This window comes from Zingiber officinale, chromosome 9B, assembly GCF_018446385.1.
Source record: "Zingiber officinale cultivar Zhangliang chromosome 9B, Zo_v1.1, whole genome shotgun sequence".
Lineage (NCBI taxonomy): Eukaryota > Viridiplantae > Streptophyta > Magnoliopsida > Zingiberales > Zingiberaceae > Zingiber > Zingiber officinale.
The window spans coordinates 76429710-76447672 of NC_056003.1; the positions used below are offsets into that span (position 1 = coordinate 76429710).

A 17963-nucleotide genomic window follows, 5' to 3' on the forward strand; every position below is an offset into this window, starting at 1 on the left:
TGTCGAGACGCTCATCTTGAACCAAGGTCCTGAGTGTATGAATAAAGATCGGATTCCACAACTTCAGCAACAGCATAATCCTATGGATACCAAAAACTTAGAATTTAATCAACCTACATTGAACACACTACAACAAAAATGTTAAACGACAACACCACAAAGACAACAGTTTTAGATGAAACTGTTGTAAATTTGATAAAAGACAACGGTTTTGGATAAAACTGTTGTCTTTAAGCTCCCATAAAATACAAAAGATAACAGTTTTGTGAAAACCCTTATCGTTGAGCAACTTTTTTTTAAATCAACAACGCATTTTACAACGGTTATCTAAAATTATTGTCTTTAAGCACTTTTTTAGGGGCTACGACAACAATTTTCATAAACCCATTGTCTTTGACTGTATTCATTTCATTATTTTCCCTCTCGGTGTTTTTCTTTCCCCCCTCTCCTCAAATCTTTTCGGAGCCTTGTTTTCCCTTTCATGTTCCCGAACCCTAAGCCCTCCCCCCCCCCCCCCCCCGCCTCTCCTCATACAATCTCTTCATCCTGTTGACTGCGCAACAGGAAAGGATGTCGTCTCTGCTGGATCTTCCTCCTGCTCTCCTCTCCACGACATGTAATTTTCCCTCTTGATTGCAGTGAGGTCGGGGCAGCCAGCTCTCTCGCGTCGAAGAAAGGCCCTTTGGGTCTCTCCCCGAAGAAGATCAGAGAGGACATAGCCAAGGAGACGTCTAAAGATTGGAAAGGCCTTCAAGTCACCGTGAAGCTCACCATCTAGAATAGCCAGGCCAAAGTCACCGTCATCCCTCCGCCGCGGCCCTCGTCATCAAGGCCCTCAAGGAGCCCGAGCACGACTGCAAGAAGACCAAGAACATCAAGCATAACGGAAATATCTCACTGGACGATGTTATTGAGATCACCAGGGTGATGGCCCCAGGTCCATGGCCAAGGACCTCTCCGGCACAGTCAAGGAGATTCTTGGAACTTGCGTGTCCTTAGGCTACACCGTCGACGGCAAGGACTGATGTGCGTAGATTGTATACACTTGTTAGCATGTTTTGACGCACATTCGCATACTTTGTACATGCTTTGTCTACGTATTTTTGTTCTTCTAGCTTTCCTTTTAGCATATTTACTCTTTTTATTCGGAGATCTTGTTTTGTGTAATTTTTGTACATAGGAGTCGAATTTGGTGATGATTTCATGTTCAAGGCCAAATCTGTAAGCAAAACAAAGGAGGAAGGCATCATTCCTGAACCTCACACGGCCCTGCCATGGGAGGTTGCCCTGCCCGTGTGAAGATTTCTAGCCATGTAGCTGAAACAGAGAAGGAAGTTGCCACGGCCGTGTGAACCTCACACGGCCGTGTCAAGATATGGAGCCAGCAGGAGCAGGCCGTGTGTAGTACACGGTCATATTAGCATCCTAGTGTTGAAGACTTACATGGTCGTGTAGATCTACACAGTCGTGTAAGGTTTCCATAGGAGGAAAATGACATGGCCGTGTGAACCACACGGCCATGTAAGGTTTCCAGAAGAGAAGAATGACATGGTCGTGTAGATCTACACGACCATGCAAAGATAGTAGATGCTGGGTGTGCCACGGTCGTGTCTCACACACGGCCGTGTGAGTTGTGCTGAGAGGGAAGTGAGGCAGGCCGCGTGAACCTCACACGGTCGTGCCTCTGTAACGCCCCGCCCCTTCCTGCTCAAGCTGACGGGGGTTACTTATCTTTTCTCCTTAAAACAGCGGAAGTCTTATCTATAGTATATTTTCATTTTCTTTAAAACTTTTTTTTTTCTTTACTTTTCAAATCATCATCACTAACTACCTATTATATGAATCACATAACATGCTTAACATAAATTTAAACCATAATACCAAAGAGCATGATGAAATGTCATGGAGTCATAAAAGAACGACATAAACATAATTCTTATTAACTAAGAGCAGGTCTTTCTCTTTAGCCGAGTCACTACTACACACGTCCTTCTTGCCCCCTCCTGCAGCTCCCTTAGTACATCCATTCTTTGCCCTTATCTGTGGTACAAGGAAAGTAAGCTGTGAGCACTCAAGGCTCAGTAAGATCCTTTCCTACTCACAAAAACCATATATCATAACTAAAACTTCAAGGCATAAAGCATAAAGACAACTCATTATATCATGTATAGAAGCATCATATCATAACATAATCATAAAGTTCTTTCTAGCATAACATAATCATGATCATAGCATATCATAACATAATCATAAAGTTCATCATAACATAACATAACATAATCATAAACATTATGGCATATCATGATAAAATCATAAAGTTCATCCTAACATAACATAACATAATCATAAACATTATGGCATATCATGATAAAATCATAAAGTGCATCCTAGCATAACATATCCATGATCATAGCATATCATAACATACTCATAAAGTTCATCCTAACATAACATAACATAATAATAAGTATCATGGTATATCGTAACATAATCATAAAGGGTTATGCGAGATGACTTTCAAAAACATGATTCATGCAATAATATATATAACATGTCCTTTGAAAACTTATTACATACATACTTAAACATAATCATAACATGATTAGGGCCCCGGCTTGTACCACATACATAAATGTGTGCGTCCTATGTAGGTACAAGGTAGCAAGTCTTGAACCCTACAAGGCATACATACTAGGCCCGTTTCTTAGTCCATCGACCTAGGGGCACTTAGGAGCTCATCCCTAATGAGGCCCGTTTCTTAGTCCATCAACCCCGGGGCGCTTATGGAGCCTACCCTTGGTACAAGCCATATAAAGTAAAGTAGCATGTCATACATATCATGGTTCTTATTATTTCATGCATATCATATTTCTTATCATATCATACCATATAGAATTTGGGCATACAGCTCATCATAATGGTATGAAAAATTTGGGCACACAACACATCATAAATATATGCATAGTTTGGGCACATAGCTCATCATAAATAGCATGCATAATTTGAGCACACAGCTCATCATAAATATCATGCATAAATTGGGCACACAGCTCATCATAAATATCATGCATAAATTGCGCACACAGCTCATCATAAAGGTTACCATCATACATAGATCATAAGTGCACATAATTAAACATAGAAACATAGCAAGTTCTTACCACATCATAAAACATTGCATGTTAGATACATGGAAAATCATATTTATATTTCTAACCCTAATGTCATATAGTAGCCGAAACATATAGTATGATTTAGGTAAAAAAAACCCACATACAAGCATGTGAACCCTAAACCAATATCATTTCATATACCATAAAGAAACATCATGAGCATGTTTAGGTAGGGTTCTAGGTTTCCTAAGCTTATATACTCATCATGGACGAAACTTATCAAGCATTACATTAGGTTAAAATCATCATACAAGTATGTGAACCCTAAACAAATTTCGTAGCAAATATTACAAGGAACATCATGAGCATAATTAGGTTAGGTTCTAAGTTTCCTAAACCCTTAAACATGTTGTGGCCGAAACCTTTAAGGCTTGGAACTAGGTTTCAAGTGTCATAAAAGCATGGAAAATCCTAATCCAATTCATAGCAATTATTATAAGGAACATCATGAGCATAATTAGGTTAGGTTCTAAGTTTCCTAATCCCTTAAACATGTTTGTGGCCGAAACTTGTAAGGCTTGAATCTAGGGTTCAAGTGTCATAAGAGCATGAGAACCCTAAACAAATTTCATAGCAATTATTTCAAGAAACAACTGGGCAAAATTAGGTTAGGTTCTAAGTTTCCTAGGCCCTTAAACATAATTGTGGCCGAAACTTGTAAGGCTTGAATCTAGGGTTAAAGTGTCATAAAAGCATGAGAACCCTAAACAAATTTCATAGCAATTATTTCAAGAAACAACATGAGCATAAGTAGGTTAGGTTCTAAGTTTCCTAGGCCCTTAAACATGATTATGGCCGAAACTTGTAAGGCTTGAATCTAGGGTTCAAGTGTCATAAAAGCATGAGAACCCTAAACAAATTTCATAGCAATTATTTCAAGAAACGACATGAGCATAGTTAGGTTAGGTTCTAAGTTTCCTAGACCCTTAAACATGATTGTGGCCGAAAGTTCATGGAGCATGAAAACAAGTTCTAACCTCACTACAACATGAGCATGTCATATTAATTTCATAACTTGTCTTAAGGAGGATCATGGCATGATTAGTTTAGGTTTAACAATTTTTCTAGGCCCCTAATCCTATCATGGCCGAATACTTAGGAGCATGGAACAAAATTTATTCATCATATAGGCATGAGCATATCATGTTAACAACTTTCTCATCTTGAAGGACTTATCATAAAACAAAAAGAAGCATGCTTGGTTTGAGTCTTTACTTATCTATCTCCTTTATTCATGTTTGGCCGAGAGTCTAAGGGTATGACTCTAGGTTTCAATCAAACATTATAGCATATGAACATTAGATAAATCCCTACCTTAAGATACATGTTACAAGAAGCATATTGAGCATGTTAAAATTTAGGTCTTTATATTTCCTAGGCCATTCTTTTTGGTCTTGTCTTGGCCGAAATTCTTCATGAAGTTATCTTAGGTTTTTATGTAACCAAATCTCATAGAAAACACAAAAGCTATTGTACCACAGGTGAGGAAAACTTACATCCTTTCACTTGTGGTTTTTCTTAAGGAAAAAGATATCCTAAGTGCCAAGGAAGGAGAAAGCTTCTTCTTCTTGTACCTCCTTTTTCTTCTTTTGCTTGGAAGGGATAGAACTTGAAGGCTTCTTCTTGAAATTTAGTTTTCTTGAAGAGGAACTTAGCTTAGCTTTTGGAATGAGGAGAGGGAAAGGCTCTTGGTTTCGGTGAAGAATGAGGAAGGAGAAAGAAGGAGGAAGAAAAGAAATTTAAATCTCTTGTTTTTATTCTCCCAATCTATTTATTCCTTTGCCAATGAAACATGTCTTCATTCATTCACTCAACTCCTCTTTTCCCCCACTCCTTTCATTCCCACGAAAAATAGAGAGAGGGAGGGAAGTAGGCAATTTACCTTTTGCTTGCATCTTCTCTTAACCAAGAGGAAGAGGAGGTAAGCCACTTGGTTTTCTCTTGCTCTTTTGTTTAGTTTTCTTTTATTTCCTTCACCCTTAACTAAATTTTTCATTCTTTTCTATCCAAATATTATTCATTATCCTAGTGGTTATCATACATCAATTTATCTCCATTATTTGTGGGAGGTTCAAGGTTCAATCCTTGACCTCACCTCTTCTTAATCTATTTTTGGTTTCTATTTTCCCTTTTCTCTTATCCTTTTTATTTCTATGCTCTAAAGAAAATAATACTCATATACTTATCCTATAATTTCGTGGGTGTTACAGTACCCCATACCTCACAGAAAGTTCGTCCTCGAACTTAGAATAGCGACGGATACTTCTGTCTCATATCATCTTCCCGTTCCCACGTGGCTTCTTCGTATCGCTGATTTTGCCACAGAACCTTCACTAAGGGTACTTCTTTGTTCCTTAGTCTTTTGACGTCTCGATCCAATATCTGAATTGGTTGGCTTTCGTAAGTTAGGTCCTCTTGTACTTGTACTGCCCGTGGTTCAATCACTTGGTCTGTGTTCGGAATGCATTTCTTTAGCATTGAAACGTGGAACACATTATGAATGGCTGACATCTCTTGAGGCAGCTCTATTTCGTAAGCTACTTTGCCGATACTTTTCAGAACTCAGTATGGTCCCACATAACGCGGGCTCAGTTTTCCCTTCTTACCGAACCTCATTACTCCTTTCATAGGGGCTACTTTGAGAAATACTGAGTCTCCGATACCAAATTCCAATGGCCTTCGTCGCTTATCCGTATAATTCTTCTGTCGACTCTGAGCAGTTTCTATTCGTTGGCGGATGCTCTGTATAGCCCGGGTGGTGTTATCGATGAACTCGGTTTGGAATCCCATCTCTTTCTTTTCACCGCCTTCGTACCAACATATAGGGGATCTACATTTCCTCCCGTACAGAGCCTCATAAGGTGTCATCCCAATAGTAGCCTGGTAACTATTGTTGTAGGCGAATTCCGCTAGGCAAAGATATCGGCTCCAACTACCTTTGAAGTCTAATGCGCATGCCCATAACATATCTTCTAATACTTGGTTAACCCTTTCTGTTTGTCCGTCGGTCTGAGGGTGGAAGGCAACACTGAATAATAGCTTCGTACCAAGAGCCTTCTGGACGCATTCCCAAAAATGTGAAACGAAACGACCATCTCTGTCTGAAATAATGGTCTTAGGAATCCCATGAAGCCTAACAATTTCCTTGACATATAATTGAGCCAGTTGCTCAATTGAATAAGTCATCTTGATTGCTAGAAAATGGGTGGATTTGGTTAATCTGTCCACAATTACCCATATGGCGTCATAGCCGTTTGTTGTCTTGGGTAATCCTGCTATGAAATCCATAGAGATATCTTCCCATTTCCATTCTGGAATTTGGACAGGTTGCAGTAATCCTCCAGGTCTCTGATGTTCTGCTTTAACCCTCTGACAGGTCAGGCAGGTACCGACATACTGAGCCACATCTCTTTTCATACCAGACCACCAGAATTTCTTTTTCAAATCTTGGTACATTTTGGTGGATCCTGGGTGCATTGCATAGGGTGTTGAATGAGCTTCCTCTAGTATCCTTCTTCGCAACTCTGGATCCCCGGGAATACATAATCGATCCCTGAGGTATAATATTCCATTGTCCGCGATCCAGAATCCGTTGTTCTTTCCTTCTAGGGTTTCTTGTTTAATCCTTTGGAGACTTTGGTCACTGGTTTGTTTCTCCAATAGGTTGTCGAATAATGTGGGTGCTATGGTCATGGTAGAGAGCTGTCCGGACATATTTTCGACCCATTTACTCGTAGTATCCCTTGGTTTCCCGATAATTTCGAACACTGGTTCGCCTTCAGCACCAGATATAGCTTTAGCATATTGACTAAAAGTAGATAACTGGCCTGTGATGACAGTAGGGGCACTCGCCACATCTTCTTTAGTAAGCGAGAAAACCCTGACATTCGTTGTAGTTGGTGGGGCTTCCAATCTCCCTTGGCTAATCAGTGTTCCTTCAATAGTAGTTTGCATCTGATGTAGTTGTGAGGGGGTACTCTTGTTCTAGTTGTTCTGCTGGGGTGGTGTCTGAAACCGGTTAGTGCAGTCTCTGGCCAGATGTCCTTCCCCTCCGCAATTATAGCACCTTCTTGTACCCTTGTGACATACTCCGGAATGCAGCTTTCCGTAAAAAGTGCACTGGGGGTATTTCGGTTTGCTTATTCGCTGAGCCACCTTTAGCATTGTCCCATTGTTCCTTTTTCCGGTAGAGGTCCCTTTCCAGCTTGTTTTGCTACCTGAAGGTCTCTGTCCTTCTGTTCGGGCCTGACTCTTATTCTCGTTCATTGTTTTATGATAATGTTCTGTGATTAGGGCACTGCTGACCAATTCTTCTGTAGTCTGCGGTCTATTAATTTCGCCGGCCATGTTCAGAGCTATCTCGGGTCGAAGCATCTTCAGCATCAGTCTAACCCTTTCTCTTTCTGTGCGAACCAACTCCGGACATAGGCGTGCCAAATGGTTGAAGCGTTTTACTGCTTCGTTCATTGATAGGTCACCTTGCCGAAACTCGGTGAACTCGTCATAATGTCGGTTCGTCACTTGCATATGGAAGAACTCCTCAAAGAACTCTGTCTCGAAGTCCGTCCAGTTCATCAGATTAATATGTCTCTTTGCCTTCACTCTTTCCCACCACATCCTTGTGTCTCCGGAAAGACAGAATGATACACATTTGATCTTTTACGATACGGGGCAGTCTAGTAATTCCACTATACTTTCCACTGTCTTGAACCAGGCCTGAGCGTCCCATGGCTCGCAAGTACCTGAGAAGTTTTCCGGCTTCAGCCTTAGCCACTGTATCAAGTAGGTCTCCTGTCGAACCACTGGGCAGGGGCTATCGGTGGTACTGGTGCAACTACTGGGATGACGGGCACTGCATTCTGATTTACTGGCGGGGTGGCAGGATTTCCTTGTTGACCCATCAAAGTCGTGATCAGCTGTAGTTGCTCCGTGATCTGACGCTAGAGGTCGGTAACTACCTGAGTTAGATATGGTGGAGTTGCTGTCTCATCTGCTCGGGTAGTACGTCTCCTAGCCATGCTTATCTTCATTAAATGACAATAAATTATCGTTATTTCTATCCAGGCTAACATAAGGTCGTTATTGTTCTTATCCTACCATCATGCATACCTAAACTAGAACTGTGACTTATCATCATAAAAATAAAAATAAATAAATAAATAAACAAGAAAATATGCATAACATTAAAGCATCATAGAAGAATTAATTTAAGCATATAGATTCTTACTTGGAGCGGCAGGATGGAGGCTTGACATGTGTGTAGTGAAAAGGCTAAACTTGGCTCTGATACCAAACTGTAACGCCCCGCCCCTTCCTGCTCAAGCTAACGGGGGTTACTTATCTTTTCTCCTTAAAACAGCGGAAGTCTTATCTATAGTATATTTTCATTTTCTTTAAAACTTTTCTTTTTTTTTCCTTTACTTTTCAAATCATCATCACTAACTACCTATTATATGAATCACATAACATGCTTAACATAAATTTAAACCATAATATTAAAGAGCATGATGAAATGTCATGGATTCATAAAAGAACGATATAAACATAATTCTTAGTAACTAAGAGCAGGTCTTTCTCTTTAGCCGAGTCACTACTACACACGTCCTTCTTGCCCCCTCCTGCTGCTCCCTTAGTACATCCATTCTTTGCCCTTATCTGTGGTACAAGGAAAGTAAGCTGTGAGCACTCAAGGCTCAGTAAGATCCTTTCCTACTCACAAAAACCGTATAGCATAACTAAAACTTCAAGGCATAAAGCATAAAGACAACTCATTATATCCTGTATAGAAGCATCATATCATAACATAATCATAAAGTTCTTTCTAGCATATCATAATCATGATCATAGCATATCATAACATAATCATAAAGTTCATCTTAGCATAACATAACATAATCATAAACATTATGGCATATCATGATAAAATCATAAAGTTCATCCTAACATAACATAGCATAATCATAAACATTAAGGCATATCATGATAAAATCATAAAGTGCATCCTAGCATAACATATCCATGATCATAGCATATCATAACATACTCATAAAGTTCATCCTAACATAACAAAACATAATCATAAGCATCATGGTATATCGTAACATAATCATAAAGGATTATGCGAGATGACTTTCAAAAACATGATTCATGCAATAATATATATAACATGTCCTTTGAAAACTTATTACATACATACTTAAACATAATCATAACATGATTAAGGCCCCGGCTTGTACCACATATATAAATACGCGCGTCCTATGTAGGTCCAAGGTAGCAAGTCTTGAACCCTACAAGGCATACATACTAGGCCCGTTTCTTAGTCCATCGACCTAGGGGCACTTAGGAGCCCATCCCTAACGAGGCCCATTTCTTAGTCCATCGACCCCGGGGCGCTTATGGAGCCCACCCTCGGTACAAGCCATATAAAGTAAAGTAGCATGTCATACATATCATGGTTCTTATTATTTCATGCACATCATATTTCTTATCATATCATACCATATAGAATTTGGGCACACAGCTCATCATAATGGTATGAAAAATTTGGGCACACACCACATCATAAATACATGAGCATAGTTATTTCATAATGTCATAAAAGCATAATGTCATAAAACCATGAGAACCCTAAACAAATTTCATAGCAATTATTTCAAGAAACAACATGAGCATAGTTAGGTTAGGTTCTAAGTTTCCTAGGCCCTTAAACATGATTGTGGCTGAAAGTTCATGGATCATGAAAACAAGTTCTAACCTCACTACAACATGAGCATGTCATATTAATTTCATAACTTGTCTTAAGGAGGATCATGGCATGATTAGTTTAGGTTTAACAATTTTTCTAAGCCCCTAATCCTATCATGGCCGAATACTTAGGAGCATGGAACAAAATTTATTCATCATATAGGCATGAGCATATCATGTTAACAACTTTCTCATCTTGAAGTACTTATCATAAAAAAAAAAGAAGCATGCTTGGTTTGAGTCTTTACTTATCTATCTCCTTTATTCATGTTTGGCCGAGAGTCTAAGGGTATGACTCTAGGTTCCAATCAAACATTCTAGCATATGAACATTAGATAAATCCCTACCTTAAGATACATGTTACAAGAAGCATATTGAGCATGTTAAAATTTAGGTCTTTATATTCCTAGGTCCTTCTTTTTGGTCTTGTCTTGGCCGAAATTCTTCATGAAGTTATCTTAGGTTTTTATGTAACCAAATCTCATAGAAAACACAAAAGATATTGTACCACAGGTGAGGGAAACTTACATCCTTTCGCTTGTGGTTTTTTTTAAGGAAAAAGATATCCTAAGTGCTAAGGAAGGAGAAAGCTTCTTCTTCTTGTACCTCCTTTTTCTTCTTTTCCTTGGAAGGGATAGAACTTGAAGGCTTCTTCTCGAAATTTAGTTTTCTTGAAGAGGAACTTAGCTTAGCTTTTGGAATGAGGAGAGGGAAAGGCTCTTGGTTTCGGATAAGAATGAGGAAGGAGAAAGAAGGAGGAAGAAAATGTTGGACCGTTGGGCCAGCTAGAAGGGGGGGTTGAATAGCCCTGCAGAAATCAAAACACAAACCAACCCTTCTCGAACTCTTAAACTGACACTTGTAAAATAATCAAAGCAATAAACTAAGATCAAAACAGAAAACGAGGCACCAGGTTTTGACTTGGTTACAACCGGGGAGGTTGTTAATCCAAGAAAGATGATCGCACTAGAATTTCTCCTTCAGGCGGAGAAGCCTCTTACAAAGTTAAAGCGCACAACAGAAGCTAACTACAGAAAGCGTACAAGTGTTTGAAAGAAATGCGTGAGTTCTGAATTAATGAAAAGCTTCTGGACGAAGGCTATATTTATAGCCTTGGTCGGGGCGCCTGGAAGGGTTTCAGGCGCCCAGGGGGGGATACATTTTATCCCCCAACGTTCAGATCGAGTTTTGACTCGATCTGGTGAAAATACTGGGTCCGGGCGCCCGGAAGGGTTCCGGGCGCCCCGGGCTGCTCCTGGCGCCCCGGACTATTCCGGGCGTCCCGTATCCCAAAGTCAACAACCGTTGACTTTTTCATCCGGGACCTCTTCTCTGGTTCAGTCCCGCCTCGGTCCGGTTCTTCTCCTCCGGATCCGCTCACTTGGGTGATCTCTGCCATCCGGAAAAGGGCTCACCCGAACCCAACTTTCGGTCTTCTCGAGCGGGCTTCCCTCCGGCTTCTCGTCCCTCGGAATTGCCGCGTGTTTCCTTCTCGTCCGCCAGCGTACTCATCCGCAGTCTTCATCCCTCGGTCGTCGACCTTCTCGCTAGCTGCGTCTCTTGCTGCCCGAGCAATCTTCCGCTCCGGTTTTCGTCCATCGGAACCACCGCGCGCTTCCTTCTCATCCGCCAGTGTACTCTTCCACAGCACCTCGTCCCTCGGATTGCCGTCCTTCTCGCTAGTTGCGTCTTCCGCTCGACTACCTGTGTTCCTAAGCTCCTGCACACTTAGACACAAGGTTAGAAACACACAGGACCTAACTTAACATGTTGATCACACCAAAACAACCTTGGGGTTCCAACAATCTCCCCCTTTTTGGTGTGATCAACCCAAGTTAAGCTAGGGTAAAATAGACTTTAAATAAAATTAAGTAACTTAACTTAATTTGCAATTTAAGTACAAAAAGATAGAAAAAAAAATAACTCTATCTACCTCAGTAAAAAAGATAGACAAAAAATTAAATCTATCTACCTCCCCCTAGACTTATACTTTCCCTTCTCCCCCTTTGATAAAAAAAAAATGGGGTTCCAAGAGAAACAATCTAAGGGTTAAAGTTTCAGAAAATCTTTTAACTTAAGAAGGAATGATTTTTGAGAATTTTTAAGCACATAAATGATTTAGTCAATTAAAAATTTCTAAGTAAGTAAATTTCTAAATTGAAAAAAAATGTTTTGAATAACCCTTTTTAAAGCACTAATTAATTCTTGTATTAATGCTTCATTAGTAAGTTAATTAAACATTTATTTCAATATTTTGGCTTCCAGGTCGTGGCGAGGCACTAGGCCTTCTTGGTTATTGGAGCAACAACCACTTCCTACAAAGCCTCATAAAGAAATTCTTTGTTTAATTTTCTCACTTAAAGCGCTAATTTTAATTTTAAAATTAATTTAAGCATGACTTCGGAACCCAATATAGGTTCCAGCCTACTGGATTAACTAAAAAGTTTTTAGGAACATATTTTCTTGAAATGTTTCTAATTTATCCAGGGTGATGTTTAAAGTACCAATTTAAATTATTAAATCTTCTAACATTGGTTTTAGATGAACATGCATGGTTTTTCAAATTATCTACTTGAATTTTCAAATCATTATTTTCAAGTTTCAATTTTTCATTTTCCAATTTTGATTTATCTAATTCTTCTAGAGGGCAAGACTTAGCTAAAATTATTTTTAAATTTTTTATTTCTTTTTCTAATTTACAGCAGTCTTTAGTTAATAACTTAACAAATTTATAAAGTTTATCGGGAGGAAGAGAACGTACCTGACTTACCTTATTGAGTTCGTTTTCCGTGTCTCCCCCTGAACTGCTGCTTTCTTCTGACGAAGCTCCCCCTTCATCGATGCTCTCGATGCTCATTTCGGAAGAGCTTGACTCGCAGTCGTCGTCTTGATGACTTGTCATTAGAGCAAGTCCGGAGAATGCCTCGACTTCCGACTCCGACGATGTATCATCCCACGTCACCTTTAGGGCTTTTCTCTTTTGGATAGGCTTCTTACCCTTTTCCTTGTTCTTGCTCTTCAGCTTGGGGCAATTGTCCTTGACGTGCCCTTCTTCGTCGCAATGGTAGCAGCGGATCATCCTTTTCTTCTTCCCCTGCTGATGTTAGTAGATCTTGATTTACAAAGTTTCTTGAATCTTCTTACCATTATTACCATTTCCTCGTCGTCGAGAGAAGATTCTGACTCAGGTTCGTCTCTCGAAGCTTTGAGGGCGACGTTGTTCTTGGGCTCCTTCACCCCTGCACATCTTGTCTCATGCACTTCAAATGTTGAAAAAAATTCTTCTAATGAAATTTTTTCTAAGTCCTTCGAAATGTAAAAGGCATCTACTAGTGATGCCCATTTTGAATTTCTTGGAAATGAATTTAAGGCGTACCTGAGCGAATCTCGGTTACTTACCTTTTCTCCGAGATTCGTGAGTTCGGTGATGATTTCTTTTATTCTGGAGTGCAAATGTGCGACTGTCTCGTCTTCCCCAAGTCGCAGGCTAGTGAGCTGATTGCGAAGCAGATCTCGTCTAGCGAGTTTGGCTTCAGACGTACCTTCGTGCAGCTCGAGGAACTTCTCCCAAAGTTCCTTTGCGGAGTTGTATTTACCGATCCTGTTGACTTCTTGAGGCGGAAGAACGTTTAGCAGATGGTACTCTGCTTTGTCGTTCGCCACGAAGTCAGCCTGCTCCTTTTTTGTCCATTTATCTATTTCCTTGTCCTCTGGAAGTTCAAAGCCAAATTTCATTGTTAAAAATAGTTCAATATCTATTGTAAGAAATACCTGCATCAGTTTTTTCCACGTAGAGAAGTCCCCTTCGTATTTCGGCGGATGGATGCTTGGTCCGGCCATGACGTTGCTTCGTTCGGCGATTAGTCCTCCTAAAGTGCCTCGGCTCTGATACCACTTGTTGGACCGTTGGGCCGGCTAGAAGGGGGGGTTGAATAGCCCTGCAGAAATCAAAACACAAACCAACCCTTCTCGAACTCTTAAACAGACACTTGTAAAATAATCAAAGCAATAAACTAAGATCAGAACAGAAAACGAGGCACCAGGTTTTGACTTGGTTACAACCGGGGAGGTTGTTAATCCAAGAAAGATGATCGCACTAGAATTTCTCCTTCAGGCGGAGAAGCCTCTTACAAAGTTGAAGCGCACAACAGAAGCTAACTACAGAAAGCGTACAAGTGTTTGAAAGAAATGCGTGAGTTCTGAATTGATGAAAAGCTTCTGGACCAAGGCTATATTTATAGCCTTGGTCGGGGCGCCTGGAAGGGTTCCGGGCGCCCTGGGGGGGATAAATTTTATCCCCCAACGTTCAGATCGAGTTTTTACTCGATCTGGTGAAAATACTGGGTCCGGGCGCCCCGGAGCCCAAAGTCAACAGCCGTTGACTTTTTCATCCGGGACCTCTTCTCTGGTTCAGTCCCGCCTCGGTCCGGTTCTTCTCCTCCGGATCCGCTCACTTGGGTGATCTCTGCCATCCGAAAAAGGGCTCACCCGAACCCAACTTCCGGTCTTCTCGAGCGGGCTTCCCTCCGGCTTCTCGTCCCTCGGAATTGCCGCGTGTTTCCTTCTCGTCCGCCAGCGTACTCATCCGCAGTCTTCATCCATCGGTCGTCGACCTTCTCGCTAGCTGCGTCTCTTGCTGCACGAGCAATCTTCCGCTCCGGCTTTCGTCCCTCGGAACCACCGCGCGCTTCCTTCTCGTCCGCCGGTGTACTCTTCCGTAGCACCTCGTCCCTCGGACTGCCGTCCTTCTCGCTAGCTACGTCTTCCGCTCGACTACCTGTATTCCTAAGCTCCTGCACATTTAGACACAAGGTTAGAAACACACAGGACCTAACTTAACATGTTGATCACACCAAAACAACCTTGGGGTTCCAACAGAAAAGAAATTTAAATCTCTTGTTTTTCTTCTCCCAATCTATTTATTCCTTTGCCAATGAAACATGTCTTCATTCATTCCCTCAACTCCTCTTTTCCCCCACTCCTTTAATTCCCACGAAAAATAGAGAGAGGGAGGGAAGTAGGCAATTTACCTTTTGCTTGCTTCTTCTCTTAACCAAGAGGAAGAGGAGGTAAGCCACTTGGTTTTCTCTTGCTGTTTTGTTTAGTTTTCTTTTATTTCCTTCTCACCTTTAACTAAATTTTTCATTCCTTTCTATCCAAATATTATTCATTATACTAGTGGTTATCATACATCAATTTATCTCCATTATTTGTGGGAGGTTCAAGGTTCAATCCTTGACCTCACCTCTTCTTATTCTATTTTTTGTTTCTATTTTCCCTTTTCTCTTATCTTTTTTATTTCTATGCTCTAAAGAAAATAATACTCATATACTTATCCTATAATTTCGGGGGTGTTACAGCCTCGGGGTCGTGTGGCGTCCAAACCTCACCTCTATATAAGCTTTCCTCCTTGATTTGAAAGGGGATCTTCTCCCCTTAGGGAGAAAGGTAGATTTGGGCGATTCCTTCCATTCTTGGATGGATTTCTGGGCGATCTAAGGGAAGATCTTCACTGATTCGACTCCAAGATCGAAGGATTGGATCCGAAGACCATTCTTCTCCGTAGATAAGTTTTCTTTCTCTCCTCTCTTGGATTTGAGGGTTTACAAATGCTTGTAATCTTTGTTTCTTTTGGATTCTTTCTTTGATTTATGGAGTAGATATCTTGTTCTAGGATGGAGGGAGTATTTGTAAGGAAATCTTGATGTAAAACTCTTGTGGATATGCCAATTTTCCATTTCTATGATTTTGTCCTGTTTGTATCTATTTAATCTTGTGTGGAATGTTGTGATTGTGCTTAATTATCATGCTTGATTGAATGTTTGGATATCTTGTGGATCTTGTAGAGGTAATTCTTCATTCGATTTTCCGAGGGATCTTCATGATAGGAACATGCCCGTGTAAGGACGTTTGAGGGATTATCTTGAAGGGGAAATTAGATATTTCTAAAGGGTAGGATAGATTTATGCATTAATCTTTATATCTTGATGGGTTGATGAGTGATGGATTCTTATGTTGATTTTTCGAGGGACACTCGTGATAGGCAAGCCCGTGTAAGGACAACATAGATTCATTCCTAATTGATCAATCTAGGTATAGATTTCAGTCCTAGGTCGGTTCTCTATTACAAGAGAGAACCGACAACCTTCTATAAATGATGGATAATTGAGAAAAAGGATTTGGTAGATCATTTATATTGAAGAACCTTACAAAGAAACCAAAACTCCTATAATAACCCTTATCATTGCCTTTATTCTTGTTGCCTATTCTTTCATTCTTTTGTTTACTTTTCATAGTTACACCTAGACTTTGTTAATCCATTGATTTGTTGTCTAGCTAATTCGTTTTGAGATATTCTTAGTGCTTATTCCAGTCCCTATGGATACGATAATCTTTTATATTATTTGCATTATTTTCGTACACTTGCGGAGAGACAACAAGTTTTTGGCGCCGTTGCCGAGGACTGCGCTATAACATTAGGAATTATCAATTGAATTAGACTAGACGTAACTTTTCTTTTCATTTGCATAGTTGTAACTAATTGTTAGAATTCTATTTTTTATAAGTTTTTCATTTCTTGTATAACATTCTTGTCAATTTCTTTCTGTTCTAATTCAAATTCTACATTTTTGACTCTAACATCTTGTCTAATCTTTTCTCTATTTTCTTTTGATTTAGTCTCTTTCTTTCTCTTTCTTTTGTGAACATATCTTGCTATCTTGTTCTTGTATATGCGAAGATCTAACTTTGCAGGAGAACTTCTTCCTCTAGACCCTGAGATAGATAGAACATTTCATAGAAGAAAAATTCTGCAAAGACAACAAGAAGAACAAGAACATTCTATTATGGCGAATAGACCACTAAAGGATTATGCAGCACCTTACGCTAGGGGTTTTCGATTTAGTGTTTTAAGGCCTTCTATTGAGGCAAACAATTTCAAGATCAAACCTGCAATTATATCTATGGTGCAGTAAAATCAGTTTGGTGGAGGATCACATGAAGACCCTAATCAACATTTAGAGGTCTTCTATGAAATATGCGGTACAATGAAAATGAATGGTGTTCCTTCTGAGGCAGTGCGTCTACTATTATTTGGGTTTTCTTTAAGAGATAGAGCCAAGTAATGGTTGAATTCTTTGGCTCCAAATAGCATCACCACATGGGAGCAATGTGAGCAACAATTCCTTGACAAATTCTATCCTCCAAGCAAAACTGCTCATATGAGGAATCTCATTGCAAGCTTCAAATAAGCAAACTCTGAATCTTATTTGAAGGTTGGGATAGATACAACAGTATACTCAGACAGTGCCCGCACCATGGTCTAGAAAGGTGGTTAGTGTTATACACGTTTTATAACGGCATCAAATATCATACGAAAGTGTCCCTCGATTCAGCTACTGGAGGGGCACTTATGAATAAGAGTTTAGATGAAGCTGAGGAGATAATCGAGAGCGTAGCACAAAATCACCATCAATGGGCTAATGAAAGAAGTGGTGGTTATTCTTGTATGAACCCAACAACAAAAGCATCAGGAAAATTTGATGTTGATGCAGTGACTTTATTGGCTGCAAAACTGGATGCTCTTACAAAAAAATTTGAGAATATGGGAGCTAGCTCAAGTACAGCCAATGCCATTGTTTCTTCTTGTGAAGTATGAGGAAGTTCTGAACATTTAAATGACTCATGTCTATTGGGGGCTATAACTACACAAATCAATCAACTATAGCAATGCGATGTAATCATGGGTTTCAATCAGAGGCAGAACAACCCATACTCAAATACCTACAACCCTGGATGGAAGAGTCATCCTAATTTATTTTATAGAAATAACCAAGATCAAGGATCATCCATGGGGGCAAGGCCTAATTTTCAATCCGGGCAACAAAATTTTCAACAACAACCTTCTCAGAGCTTTCCTATGTCTAAAATTGAAAAGATGTTTGAAGAAATTATGTCCACTCAGAATGAAATGAAACAAGTTCAGAATGAAATGAAATAAGACATTTTGAAGCTTACTCTGAGGATAGATAATTCTGACAGACA

At 40.0% G+C, this 17963-nt stretch overlaps 1 pseudogene; it reads left to right on the forward strand.

Moving 5' to 3' along the window:
- The window catches only part of LOC122023069, a 115211-nt pseudogene that overhangs the window by 86703 nt on the left and 10545 nt on the right, over nucleotides 1-17963 (forward strand).